Raw genomic sequence first — 13,750 nt, 5'->3', positions numbered from 1 at the left:
CGTGGTGCAATGGTTAGCATGCCCGCCTTGCATACACAAGGTCGTGGGTTCGATTCCTGCTATGACCGAACACCAAAAAGTTTTTCAGCGGTGGATTATCCCACCTCAGTAATGCTGGTGACATTTCTGAGGGTTTCAAAGCTTCTCTAAGTGGTTTCACTGCAATGTGGAACGCCGTTCGGACTCGGCTATAAAAAGGAGGTCCCTTGTCATTGAGCTTAACATGGAATCGGGCAGCACTCAGTGATAAGAGAGAAGTTCACCACTGCGGTATCACAATGGACTGAATAGTCTAAGTGAGCCTGATACAGCGGGCTGCCACATAACCTAACCTAACCTAACCATATATAATTAGAGAGTCTGCAAGCCAAATTTGGGAGTCCGTTTATATGGGGGCTATACGTAAAAGTGGACCGATATGGCCCATTTGCAATACCATCCGACCTATATCAATAACAACTACTTGTGCCAAGTTTCAAGTCGATAGCTTGTTTCGTTCGGAAGTTAGCGTGATTTCAACAGACGGACGGACGGACATGCTCAGATCGACTCAGAATTTCACCACGACCCAGAATATATATACTTTATGGGGTCTTAGAGCAATATTTCGATGTGCTACAAACGGAATGACAAAATTAATATACCCCCATCCTATGGTGGAGGGTATAAACATGATATCAACAATTGCCCTTGACTTCGATAAAAAAAAGGAAACCTCAAAGAACAGAAATGCGACTTATCCGGAAGAAATTTCAAGATTCTTCCAATGTTTTGGAGATGCTCGAAGATACGTAGGTATGAGACAAATTATTGGAATTGCACTTATTTACCGGGTTTCTGTAGTTGTGTGGCCAATTTTCGGGTCAACAAAGATGTGTTCCAGATGCTTTTAAGGGAAGTGGCACAAAAACTAAAACAAAATAAGACAAAAAACAGCGCCTCCGAAATAGTTAAATTGTCAACATTTTTGAAGTTTTTGGAAACAGGAGGATACCAATTTTGCATTTGCAATGAATGCATTTCATACGTATGCAAATCTAAAGTGCTTGGGCATGGCAGAAAAATATGTTTGCCCCAAATGGATAACTTTGGAAAAGACCGCAGACGAAGAAAACAAAACCGAAGAGGGATTTTTTAGCCAAGCTGGTATTCCTGGCGTAATGGGCTGCGTCGATGGTACTCATGTAAAAATTAAGTCAACAGGGAAGAATCTTCATTATCTCTATTACAATCGAAAAGGATTTTATAGCATAAATATGTTATGGCAGTAAGTTTTTTGTGCGTGGAATTTCTCACTTGTTATTAATGCATCCAATTTACAGATATGTGACCACAGTATGATTATTAATTATGTTGACGCCAGATATCCTGAGGCAAACCACGACGCATTCGTTTGGGATTATAGCTGTGCTCATGATTCTAGGTAATTTAGATATTCTTGAATTGCGTCAACCAAATGGTGGATTTGGATTTATTTTCTTTACACTGCAGTGATAAATTTAATTAATAAACAATTCTTTTTATCCATATTTTTTAATAGAATAACTTACCACTTCTTATTTTTTGTATCCATTTGGAATAACAAAATTCCCACAACGCAGACGATAACTGTTTCTTCATTTGTCTTGTTTGACAGTTCGTTTTGATTGTCTGTGACATATCTGAACCAAAACTGCAGCGATTTTGAAAAGCTTTATTTTGTAGGCAATCGAAAAGAGTTGCCTGAATCAAATTGTAAATTCGCTTGCTTCAAGTCGAACGAAACACAAAAAAAATAAATTCTATGAACAGGCTGTTAACACAACAGTACAACTTGTTAAAATTTTGTTGAAAAAAATGCTAAATCAAATCTAGAAAAAATGGGCATTTTTGAAAATATTTGAAGCGTTAGCATGCATTCAAGATCATAAAAAATTACAAAAAATATTGATTTAGCAAAATATCACTAACCATTTTTTTTTTTTTTAATTCGCATATACTGAACTCGGATCACACCTTAAAAAGCGATGCAAATTCGGTTCAATGGCTGTTGGCATCCATCCTATGACAAGCCCATGTTAAATTAATCGCTTCTGCGCCAATTTTGCACCACTTCCGGTTCCAAAAAGAACATTTTAACTACTTTTTTTGTGACACGTTTTTTTTGCTGGGAAGTTGCTACAATAAGTTTGCAAAAATTTAGCTCAGAAAATTTTAATGATATGTAAATTTGATTGAAAGTTTTATTGTACGATTAATCCATTGACATTCGGATATCATCAAATTGAATTTATAATGTATAATTGTGCGCCGCCGAAAAGACAAATTTATATCGGCTTAGCCGTCAAGCCGCCATCTCCGAAGGGAAAAAATTAGTGTCAGCCGCCGCCGACAAATATGGACCGGCTTTATTCTCTGAATGCGTCTTTTTGGCTATATTGTGACTATTTTCGAAACAAATCCAGAAAATTGTGTTTTATCCAAATTGGATATAGCGACCATATAGCCAGAATGCATTTATCACGGACTTTCTCCTGATACCAAATTATTATGGACAAAATTGCACAGTGGGACATTTTTCTTTATATTTCGGACAAAGGTAGTACTTTCCCATTAACTTGGACAAACACACAATTTTCTGAAGTGGTTTCGAATATAGCCACAATATAGCCATAAAGGACGTATTACGTCCTTTTTCCTGAAACCAAAATATCCTGGTAAGGATTGTACAGTGGGACATTTTTGCTTATATTAATCCATCCAAGTTAGTATTTTGCCAATAAATTCGATAAAACAAATTTTTCTGGATTGGTATTAAATATAGCGACCTTATTTTCTGAAAATGCGCCCTTGGGCCTTTGTTACGGTACCAAATTCGTCGCATAGGTAATTTTCTACTGGTCAAAAGTAATCAATTGTATAACCATGTTTTGGCCGCCTTAGCATAACTCAATTAATCCATTCGGTGCGCGGCTAAATCTGTCTGGTTTGTGTCTTAGATATTTACAATTTATCTTCACACATATTGAGAATATCTACTAGCTGTTTAAGTACGTATTATGGAAAGGTTTAATTTTACTAAATTATATTATGCTCAGTGTATTTTTTAGTGTACATAAAAATCTTACGGGCATACAGAAAGAATCTTTAACGACACGCATATGGATTGGATATCAGGACATAACGTGTAAGTTGTTACAAAACATAAGAGAAAAATATTTTTTTTTTTATTATAATTTTTAGAGTCTGTTCCGGATAAAGCCAAAAAGTGCTGAAGGAGGTAAGTGAAATATATCAGCATAGTCTTTAATATATCTGCTACAGCTTTTTCCGATTGTTTCCTATGTCATCGAACGGTTATGGTTTCTGAGCTGTTTTTTTTTTTCTTATTTCAGTTATTGTACAGATTTTTCTTCCTTTGGAAAATTTTGATTTGGTAAACGTAAGTGTAACGACACAACCAATGTACATTTACGTATGGAAATCTGAAATGAAATTGACATGACATATCCCAGACGTATTGCATGGGGAATATTAAAATACAATATAGCAATAACAGCAACAACAAGGACACTGGCAGAAAGACAGATTTTAAGACTTGACAAGAAACGCATACCATCATTGTGATATACGTATACGCATTGTCATGGGGAAATGAATGAATATTCATACACGTCTTTAGATCTAAGCAGAGTTGCCACTTTGATCAGGCCGACCACCATAAAATGGTGATGGGGGGGTACAATAAGTTTGTCATTCCGTTCGTTACACATCGAAATATCGACTCGATATTTTTGATCAGGGGGAAATTCTATAACGATATAACCATGTCTCTCTGTCTGGCACAAATTCGTTTTTTGCTTGTAGGCAAGTCAAGTTCGAAGGTGAACAATATCGGTCCAGATTTTGATGCAGTCCCCATATAAACCACCCTCCCGATTTAGGGCCTTGGGCTTTTGGAAATCGTAGTATTTATCCAATTCGCTTGAAATTAGAAATCTAGAGGTATTTTAGGACCATAAAGAGGAGTGCCCAAAATGGTGAGTATCCGTCCATGTTTTTTGTAGCCCCCATACAAGGCCGTAGCGAGGATTTTAATTCGGGGGGGGGGGGGGGGGGGTGGGTGGGTTCAACTTAAAAAAAATATTCATATAATCTCATGTGTAGAAAATTTTATTTATGCATAGGTATGTATACAATATTTTTATAGTATTAAATTGAACCGACGGGCTTTTTGGGCAGCAAATAAATCAATGACTTCTTCAGTCGGCACATTTATTCGGCGATGAACCGACATTAACGCCAATCCTTTGAGTCTACTCTCGCTAGTCGAAATACGTCTTTAATCTCTTCCATGGCTGAATAAGGAGGTTGAATCACGATAACAAAAACAACAAATTTCAATATGTTGTTTACAATTTTAAGAAGTCAAAATCAGCTGATAAAAGAATCGTATGGCATTGGTAAAAGTGGCAATTATTTATTCTTTCAATTGTCCTGAAAAAATAATTCAAATCCAGAGAAAAATAAAGGTTCAAATTTAATTGCGTCACCTATGAGTTATTGTGAAGTGGATAATTCATCCGAGGAACGCCGATATGAGACCAAAGTTAATAATGGAAGTCAGTCAAATGGATATTCGCCATCTATTAACAAAAACAGTTTATGATGCAGTTTAAAAACTGATGTGCGTGGTATTTTGGGTCTGGAATATGTTATCAAGATACTCAAGTCATCTTTGAACAATTCTCCAGCTATGAATGCGCGAGTTTGTTTGAGATGCATTTGCTATGCAGTGTCATTTGGAGAGCTGCAATCACCATAAACATATGATTTTGACATCTTAAAATTTGGTCGAAATAAAAAAATTGTAATCATATGGCCCCATGATTTAACCTTCTTGTTCAGCCATGAATCTCTTCATTGTTGAAAATGAACGTTTGGATGAGCACGTAGTAACTGCAGGGATGGAAAATGCAGTACTATAGTACTTTTTTCAAAACTTTTTCACCCTGGTCAGTAACGTAGTACCCCCGCGAATGATTTAGTACCTTTTGTGTAGACATTTTTGAGTCGATATCAGATTTATGGTACAATAGCTTTGACAAAATATTTTAATATTTTGAGAAAGTCTTTATCAACCTTATTTGCTGATAGTCTTTTACAAATATGGCAAAACAGACATGTTCATGTGGGAAGAAAATCTCGATTTTGTAAAAGACATAGTCAAAAACAGGATTTTATTGAACTTCAAGAATGGTTTAGTCGAAAAAAGAATGCGATTCTATATTATCGATTTTTTATTTCGGTAGAAAATGTTGTCAACATTTTATTTCTATATAGAATTTTTGCAAAATTTATTTTTTATAGAAAATTTTGATAAAATTTTATTTCAATTGAAAATTTTGTAAAAATTTTATTTCTATAGGAAATTTTTGCAAAATTTTATTTCTATAGAAAAAATTTTGCAAAATTTTTTTTCTATAGAATTTTTTTGCAAAATTATTTCGGCATAAGCCGGCTATCATACAAAACCTTTTTTCGGAGGGTTCAAGTGTGGTTCATTGTTGGGTTTAATGAACTGCCTGAATTTATTCTGATAATTGGTTGATAGTTTTGCTGCAAATAGAGAATGCTGATAAGGAATGTGATAATTCCGAAACCATCCAACCATCTTGCAGTCTATAGGTCTTTGCCCAAATAAATTTGACAAACATTCTTTTCCTCTGTTGGTTAAACTACACTTGTAGTTTAGTCAATGTATGGTTTTAAGCTGCAACAATTTTGATCCCCCTCATCCCCCCCCCCCCCCCCTGAATACGGCCTTGCCCCCATATATATCTATATACCGCCTTTGCTTCTTGGGCTTCTAGAATACATAGTTTTTATAGTTATACATTATATAGAAAAATTGAAACAATAAACACGAAAACAAGATATTTTAGGACCACTTATCACGGACTTTCTTCTGATACCAAATTATTATGGACAGAATTGCACAGTGGGACATTTTTCTTTATATTTCGGACAGAGGTGGTACTTTCCCATTAACTTGGACTTGATTTGGTATATCCACCATATAGATCGATCTCCCGATTTTATTTCTTGGGCGTCTGGAAATCTAGAATATTTTATGGCTATAAACAGGTGTGATTTAAAATCAAGGTGTTATTTCATAATTTTCTTGCACACTTACAAGAGATGTTTATGATACATCTAAAATTCAAACAGGTATATACGGCCATAAGTTCGGCCAGGCCGAATCTTATGTACCCTCCACCATGGATTGCGTAGAAACTTCTACTAAAGACTGTCATCGACAATCGAATTACTTGGGTTGTGGTAAAACTTGCCGATGGCAAGATATCTTAAAACTTCTTATCACCGTGTTGTAAATTGTAAGTTAGTCCATACGGGTATATATTAAACAAAAAAAGCCGATTAAATACGTATATAATTCAGTTTGACAAAATTTTCTATAGAAATAAAATTTTGACAAGATTTTCTATAATAATAAAATTTATGACAAAATTTTGTACAGAAATATAATTTTGGTAGACTATTTTCCGGAGGTCAAATCTGGGGATCGATTTATAGGAGGCCTATATATAATTATGGACCAATTTTTGCATGGTCGTTAGAGACCATATACTAACACCACGTACCGAATCGGATGAATTTTGTTCCTCCAAGAGGCCCTGGAGGCCAAATCCGGGGACCGGTTTATATTGGGGCTATATAAATATAATTATGAACCGATATGGACCAATTTTTGCATGGTTGTTAGAGACCATATACTAACACCACGTACCAAATTTCAACCGGATCGGATGAGTTTTGCTCCTCCAAGAGGCTCCGAAAGTCAAATCTGGGGATCGGTTTATATGAGGACTATATACAATTATGGAGCGATATGGACCAATTTTTGCATGGTTGTTAGAGACCATATACTAACACCACGTACCAAATTCCAACCGGATCGGATGAATTTTACTCCCCCAAGAGGCTCGGGAGGTCAAATCTGGGGATCGGTTTATATGGGGGCTATAAATAATTATGGACCGATATCGACCATTTTTTCAAGGTTGTTAGAAACCATATACTAACACCACGTACCAAATTTCAGGTGGATCGGATGAAATTTACTTTTCTTAGAGGATCTGCAAGCCAAATCTGGGGATCGGTTTATATGGGGGCTATATATAATTATGGGCCGCTATGGACCAATTTTTGAATGTTTGTTAGATACCATTTACTATCACCATATACAAAATTTCAGCCAGATGGGATGAAATATGCTTCTCTTAGAGGCTCCGCAAGCCACATCTGGGGGTCCGTTTATGTGGTGGCTATACGTAAAAGTGGTCCGATATGGTCCATGTGCAATACCATCTGACCTACATCAATAACAAATACTTATGCCAAGTTTCAAGTTTCGTTCGGAAATTAGCGTGATTTCAACAGATGGACGGACGGACGTATGGACATGCTTAGATCGACTCAGAATTTTACCACGACCCAGAATATATATACTTTATGGGGTCTTAGAGCAATATTTCGATGTGTTACAAACGGAATGACAAAGTTTATAAACCCCCCCCCCCCCCCCATCCTATGGTGGAGGGTATAACAAAAATGGTTCGTATAAATCCAGAATCTAATCTAGTCTTCATAGGTAAATTTTTAAAATTTATCTTCGGGAAGCGTACTGGTTGAACTGATCTGCTTAGAAGAATATCTGTCATCAAACACCCTGAGATTCTATATATTATCAAGTAACCCGCTACGACAAAGATTTTTCTTCGAACATATCATCAAATTCGCTGCTCAGCTGATGCAATTGAAGTATTTTGACTTTGTTACTTTTTCTACATTTAAAACGTGTATGTGACGTTTACAACTTTGCGACTGTCGCAAACCTATCAATGTTTGATACAGACCATCGCTGGTGTGCATAAGATACGGCACGACCTTCGGCGGTATACACTTCATTTTTTTCATATAATAATACAATATCATTTTAAGTTATAGTAGTGGATTCTGAAACCAAAACATATATCTCTCTCTCCTTTGAATTTCAACTCAATCAACAGAAAACGCTACATAAGCAATTTTATGAATAATATGTTTTCGTTAGGTTGATGTGTGACAATCTTGTAATTAATCCTTCAAGGATGTTTTCATAAAATAAAAATAAATTTTTGTGAATTTTTATAATTTCCCTTTTGAATTTCATGCCATGGATAAAACGTTTTCTTTAATTTCATAATAAGTAAATAGAAAACAGTATCTTAATTAAAACAAGTATATACGGCCGTAAGTTCGGCCAGGCCGAATCTTATGTACCCTCCACCATGGATTGCGTAGGAACTTCTACTAAAGGCTGTCATCCACAATCGAATTACTTGGGTTGCGATAACACTTGCCGATGGCAAGGTATCGTAAAACTTTTTAACACTGTCTTCTAAATTGTAAGTTAGTCCATAAGGGGTATATATTAAACAAAAAAAAGGCCGATTAAATACGTATATAATTCAGTTTGACAAAATTTTCTATAGAAATAAAATTTTGACAACATTTTCTATAGAAATAAAAACTTGACAAAATTTTCTATAGAAATAAAATGTTGACAAAATTTTCTATGGAAGTAAAATGTTGACAAAATTTTCTATAGCAATAAAATTTTGACAAAATTTTCCATAGAAATAAAATGTTGACAAAATTTTCTATAGAAATAAAATGTTGACAAAATGTTCTATAGAAATAAAATGTTGACAAATTTGTCTATAGAAATAAAATGTTGACAAAATTTTCTACAGAAATACATTTTTTACAAAATTTTCTATAGAAATAAAATGTTGACAAAATTTTCTATGGAAATAAAATGTTGACAAACATTGCTATAGAAATAAACTTTTTACAAAACTTTCTATAGAAATGAAATTTTGACAAAACTTTCTGTAGTAATAAAATTTGACAATTTTTACATGGCTGTTAGAGGCCATATGCTAACGAAATGTACCAAATTTCAACCGCATCGGATGACTTTTGCTCCTCCAAGAGGCTCCGGAGGTCAAATCTGGGGATCGGTTTATATGGGAGCTATATATAATTATGGACCGATATGGACCAATTTTTGCATGGTTGTTAGACCATATACTAACACCACGTACTAAATTTCAATTGGATCGGATGAATTTTGCTCATCCAAGAGGCTCCAGAGTTCAAATCTGGGGATCGGTTTATATGGGAGCTATATATAATTATGGACCGATATGGACCAATTTTTGCATGCTTGTTAGAGACCGTATACTAACATCAGGTACCCAATTTCAAACGGATCGGATGAATTTTGCCCCTCCAAGAGGCTCCGGAGGTCAAATCTGGGGATCGGTTTATATGGGAGCTATATATAATTATGGACCGATATGGACCAGTTTTTGCATGGTTGTTAGAGACCATATACTAACACCACGTACCAAATTTCAATCGGGTAGGATGAAGTTTGCTCCTCCAAGAGGCTCCGGAGGTCAAATCTGGGGATCGGTTTATATGGGAGCTATATATATTTATGGACCGATATGAACCAATTTTTGCATGGTTGTTAGAGACCGTATACTAACATCAGGTACCAAATTTCAACCGGATCGGATGAATTTTGCCCCTCCAAGAGGCTCCGGAGGTCAAATCTGGGGATCGGTTTATATGGGGGCTATATATAATTATGGACCGATATGGACCAATTTTTGCATGGTTGTTAGATACCGTATACTTAGACCACGTACCAAATTTCAACCGGATCGGATGAATTTTGCTGCTCTGGAAGGCTCCGCAAGCCAAATTTGGGGATCGGTTTATATGGGGGCTATACGTAAACGTGGGCCGATATGGCCCATTTTCAATACCATCCGACCTACATCAATAACAACTACTTGTGCCAAGTTTCAAGTCGATAGCTAGTTTCGTTCGGAAGTTAGCGTGATTTCCACAGACGGACGGACAGCCGGACAGACGGACAGACGGACAGACGGACAGACGGACGGACGGACGGACATGCTTAGATCGACTCAGAATTTCACCACGACCCAGAATATATATACTTTATGGGGTCTTAGAGCAATATTTCGATGTGTTACAAACGGAATGACAAAGTTAATATACCCCCATCCTATGGTGGAGGGTATAAAAATCGAGTGTTTATTTATTATAGCTACTATTATTATGGTTGAGCAAGTTATTTCCAAGTAAAAATATATTAAATTATTATAGATAATAAAACCGTTTTAACAAGATTACGACATTTTTATCGAAAGCAGGATTTTTTTAAGATCAGGAAAAAATCACAAATACAGTACGATCTTTTTTCTTATCAAACAATGGACTTTTCTATTAACTTAATGTTGATAAACCGCTCGTAATGTTTTTGTTGAAAAGTGGATTTTTTTATACCCTCCACCATAGGATGAGGGGTATATTAACTTTGTCATTCCGTTTGTAACACATCGCAATATTGCTCTAAGACCTCATAAAGTATATATGTTCTGGGTCGTGGTGAAATTCTGAGTCGATCTGAGCATGTCCGTCTGTTGAAATCACACTAACTTCCGTACGAAACAAGCTATCGACTTGAAAATTTGGCACAAGTAGTTGTTATTGATGTAGGTCGGATGGTATTGCATATGGGCCATATCGGTCCACTTTTACGTATAGCCCCCATATAAACGGACCCCCAAATTTGGCTTGCGAGGCCTCTAAGAGAAGCAAATTTCATCCGATCCGGCTGAAATTTGGTACATGGTGTAAGAAAGTGGTCTCTAACAACCATGCAAAAATTGGTCCACATCGGTCCATAATTATATATAGCCCCCATATAAACCGATCCCCCGATTTGGCTAGCGAGGCCTCTAAGAGAAGCAAATTTCATCCGATACGGCTGAAATTTGGTACATGGTGTTAGTATATGGTCTCTAACAACCATGCAAAACTTGGCCCATATCGGTCCATAATTATATATAGCCCCCATATAAACCGATCACCAGATTTGACCTCCGGAGCCTCTTGGAAGACCAAAATTCATCTGATTAAGTTGAAATTTGGTACGTGGTGTTAATATATGGTCTCAAACTCCCATGCAAAAATTGGTCGAAATCGGTCCAGATTTGACCTCCAGAGCCCCTTGGAAGAGCAAAATTCCTCCCATTCGGTTGAAATTTGGTTCGTGATGTTAGTATATGGTACTAACAGGAATTATATATAGCTCCCCATAATTATATATAGCTCCCATATAAACCGATCCCCAGATTTGACCTCCGGTGCCTTTTGGAGAAGCAAAATTCATCCGATCTGCTTGAAATTTGGTACGTGGTGATCATATATGTTATTTAACAACCATGCCAAAAGTGGTCCATATCAGTCCATAATCATATATAGCCCCATATAAACCGATCCCGAGATTTGGTTTTGGAGCCCCTTGGAGGAGCAAATTTCATCCGAGTGAGTTGAAATTTGGTACATTGTGCTAGTATATGGTCGTTAACAACCATGCCTAACTAGGTCCATATCGGTCTATAGTTATATATATCCCTCAGATAAATCGATTTCCAATCACACAAAAATTGGTCCACATCAAGTACATAATTGTATATAGCCCTCATATAAGCGACCCCCATATTTCAATTCTGGCTCTCTACGTACCGTGCAAAAAGTCCATATCGATTCGTAATTATTTGTAGACTTAACTATACATAACTTTTTTGTCTAATATATACCACGTATGGACTAACTCACAATTTAGAAAACGATGTTAAGAAGTTTTAAGATACCACAACCCAAGTATTTCGATTGTGGATGACAGTCTGTCGTAGAAGTTTCTACGCAATCCATGGTGAAGGGTACATAAGATTCAGCCTGGCCGAACTTACGGCCTTATATACTTGTTATAATTTCAAATTATAAAACATGGTCAATAAAAAGCCTATAACTCTGGATTTTGAATCTCTAAAAAAGTTTATCGCAGGAAAATTAAAAAATATTTCATTTGGATCTTGGTATTTTTTTATCAAATAAAATTATTTTTTCGTTCTGTATACTTTCGCAAGTAAATCGGATCAATTTAGTTTGAGTTTTAAAGGAATCTTAAATATCTTGCCTAAGCGTGCAAGAAAATCCAATGAAACAATGCCTTTCATGTGATTTGAAATCGAAATTCTATAGACTTTTACCTCCATTACTCGAATGAGCACGTGATGTAAAATCCGGAAATTTTATTTCTAGTGGCGTACAATTTGGATGGTCCGTGCGCCATCTCTACCCTCAAGGAGTTAAATCGGGAGTAGGTATATATAAGGATTTTATAAAACCCTTACCGATATAAACCAAATTTGACACATCTCTAAAATTTCTTCACATATACAATTTCAGAACACTCGAATAAAAATTGCGTTGCCTAGATGCGCACGAATTAAAAACCGGAAATCAACCGATTGGAGGACTTACCAAACCAAATTCGACACAGGCCTTTGTGCACCTAAGTTCTCTTCATATTTCCATCTTCAGGCAAATCTAATAAACATTGGGGTGTCTAGAAGCCCATGAAGTCAAATCTGGAGACCCGTCTATGCGGGGGCTATACCAAAACTGGGACCGATTCACACCATATTCGACACACCTCTTTATGAACCTACGGTACCTCTACATTTGGAATTTCATGCATTTCGGGGTCTAGAAACCCAAGAAGTTAAATCTGGAAATCGGTCTCTATGGGTTTATACCAAAACATACACCGATATAAACTGTATTCTGCACACAGGTTTGTGGACCAAAAAATGCTCTATGTTTTGAATTTTAGCCAAATCGTATAATAATTGTGGTGTGTAGATGCCCAAGAAATAAAATCGGGAAAATGGCCTATATGGGGGCTCTACCAAAACATGGACCGATATATACCATATTCGGCACACATAGCTTTAGATTTCCGATTTCAGGCAAATCGAATAGAAATTACGGTGTATATTTAGTTACAGAAGAATCAGGGAATTGGTTTATATGGGGCCTATATCAAAACCTGAAGCGATACAGCTAATCTTCCAAATTACCTTGCATGCAGACAAAATGCGAATCTCTGCCAAATTTCAGCATAATATCGCCATTATTGAAGGCTGTAGCGGTATCCGAGAGACAGACGCACATGGTTGTATCGTCTTAGAATTTGTCCCTGATCTAAAATGTATATAGTTTATATAGACGGAAATGGATATTTAGGTGTGTTACAAACGGACTATTAAACTTATTATATCGCCATAATCATTGTACGTATGGTGGTGGGATAAAAATACTTCATGGAAATGATTTTAAAATTCTTGAGATAGATTATCATCTGGCAATGTATGTGTTGTTGTACGAAATAAGTTTTGGAAAATGTTGATGAGTGTCTTTGTAGAATATGGTGGGGTTTTTTATCTATACAAAACCTCAAATGCTGTCACACAATCAGAATGTGTGACAATTTTGTAATTAACCCTTTTTAGGGTGTTTTCATAAAATACGATCCAATTGTGTAAATTTTTATAGATTAACAGTGAAGATTGTCATCCATAATCGAATTACTTGGATTGTGGTAACACTTACCGATTACAAGGAATGTTTATACTTCTTAACATTTTCTTCTAAATTGTAAGTTAGTCCATATGGAGAAATAAAATCTAGGGATCGGTTTATATGGGGGCTGCATATATAGTTATGGACCAATTTTTACATGGCTATTCGAGACCAT

This window comes from Haematobia irritans, chromosome 3, assembly GCF_050003625.1.
Source record: "Haematobia irritans isolate KBUSLIRL chromosome 3, ASM5000362v1, whole genome shotgun sequence".
NCBI lineage: Eukaryota > Metazoa > Arthropoda > Insecta > Diptera > Muscidae > Haematobia > Haematobia irritans.
This window is presented reverse-complemented; position numbering follows the sequence as displayed.